The 2113-nt window shown below is 54.3% G+C and overlaps 1 pseudogene; it reads right to left on the bottom strand.

Annotated features, from left to right (window-relative positions):
- Positions 1-966: 966 nt before the first annotated feature.
- On the bottom strand, positions 967-1840 carry LOC103019829 (solute carrier family 52, riboflavin transporter, member 2-like; annotated as a pseudogene).
- Between the last annotated feature and the right edge of the window lie 273 nt (positions 1841-2113).

Below are 2113 nucleotides of genomic sequence, written 5' to 3'. Positions count from 1 at the left end.
ACGTGAAATTCACATAACATAAAAAGAATCATTTTAAAGTGCACAATTTGGTGGCATTTAGCACAATCACAATGTTGTGAAACCACCACCTCTAACTAGTTCCAAAACATTCCCACCACTCCAGAGTAAAACCCCTATCCATTAAACAGTTTCTCCCCATTCCTTCCTCTCCCCAGCCTCTGTCAGCCACCATTGTGTTCTATCTCTGGGATTTAACTCTTCTGGATATTTCATATAAATGGAATCATACAATATGTGACCCTTTGTGTCTGATTTCTTTCACTCAGTGTTACGTATTCAAGGTTCATCCACACTATAGCATGTATCAAATTTCATTCCTTTTTGTTTTCAGCTTTACTGAGGTATAATGGACAAATAAAATTGTAATATATTTAAAGGGTACAACGTGATGATTTCATATCCATATACATCGTGAAAGAATTCCCACAATCAAGTTAACATGTCCATCACCTCCGTCACGTTATATATTTATCTTTTTTGTGTGTGCTTGTGAGAACACTTAAGATCTACTCTCTTAGCAAATTTCAAAATATACAGTACAGTCTAATCAACTATAGTCACCATGCTATACATTAGACCCACAGAACTTATTCACTTTATAACAAAGTTTGTACTCTTTACCGGTCTCTTCTCATTTCCCTCACCGCCTCCCCCAACACCTGGCAACCACCATTCTACTCTGCTTCTTTTGATTTTTTTTTTGAATAAAAATGCTTTACTGTACAAATCCCACACAGATCCCAGGCCCGGGGCCAAGTCCACATCCCCAGCTTGGCTTTGGCTTCGAGCCTGCTCTGTGGTCCCCAGATTCTCCTGTGGAGCGTGCAGGCGTCCTACAGCATGCTGTGTGTGGGGTGGGCCTCTCTGGGCTGTGGGCACTCAGGCACTGTGGCAGCCCCAATCTGAAGACAGATGGGGTGGAGCAAAGTCCCCACCTGCCCAGGTTTAGAAGGCACATTGGGCCACATGGCTCTTCCTGCTGGGGAAGGCGTGGTAGATGGTGAGAGGGAATATGACAACAGCACTGAAAAGGGAGCCCACCTGGATGGCCAGGCCTGCCGCCAGCAGTGACAACTCCCCCCTTCCCCATCCCCCCCGTGCAGCAGGGAGCTGGCAGCCGCCTTCACGTATGAGAACATGCCCAGACACAGAATCTGCAACACCACCACGAGGACCACCCCTGCAGAAGTGCCCACCAGGGGTGGGCAGGGGCTCAGGATTGCCAGCACCATCAGGCAGGCCCCGAAGAGCATGCCCAGCAGAGAGAGACTGCCCAGCCCTGCCAGGTACCTGCATAGAACGCCCATGGTCAGGAAGCAGGTGAGGCGGCACTGCCCAGCACCACGGCCAAGTGGTAGGCCAGGTGTCCGTAGGGCGAGCAGAACCAGCTCTGCACAACAGGCAACCCATCCCTGGTCAGAGCGTTGGTGGTGGCCAGCAGGCCCAGCAGATAGGGACCACCAATGGGCTGCAGGGTCTGGGCTGGGGGTGATGCCTGCCACCTGGCCGGGTGGCTCCTTCAGGGCCAGGCCTCTTCCTCCACTCCTGGGGCTCCCATTTTCAGGCCAGGCCCTGGGCCCCTTGTGGGTACAGCTGGTGGTGACAGCAACAGCAGCAGGAGACCCTAGAAGGCGGCAGCAGGATGGGGGCCCGCTCGCCCTTGCCTGGGGCCGGCTGCTGCCACAGAGTCACCACCAGCAGCCGACCCAGGGTGTCCGGCGCCACAAGCACAGAGAGGTAGGAGGGGAGACTCCAACCCTCGGGGAGGTCTTTTACCACCCACAGGCAGCTCCCCCCGGATCCTGTGACGGCAGCCCATGAGCCGTGCCAAAGAGGGCTGCCAGCAGGTGGGTCAGCACCGGAAGGCCCAGCGGGGATGCCGCCATTCAGCCCAAGGCTGGGACATCCAGGACAGGGCCAAGGTCACAGCCAGCTCCTCTGTTCTCACCTAGGGCCAAAGAAGATGCTTCAGGCTCTTCTGGGGACAGAAGACCCCGTCAAGCATCACCACATGGGGAGGCCGTCAGGCAGGGGAGCAGGAAGGCGCCACAGCCCCAGGGGAGGATGATGAAAGAGGGAGGTGGCCTTCGGG

The sequence above is a fragment of the Balaenoptera acutorostrata genome, chromosome 1 (assembly GCF_949987535.1).
Source record: "Balaenoptera acutorostrata chromosome 1, mBalAcu1.1, whole genome shotgun sequence".
Classification (NCBI taxonomy): Eukaryota; Metazoa; Chordata; class Mammalia; order Artiodactyla; family Balaenopteridae; genus Balaenoptera; species Balaenoptera acutorostrata.
The sequence above is the reverse complement of the archived record's forward strand: the minus strand, read 5'-3'. Positions and strand labels throughout refer to the sequence as shown.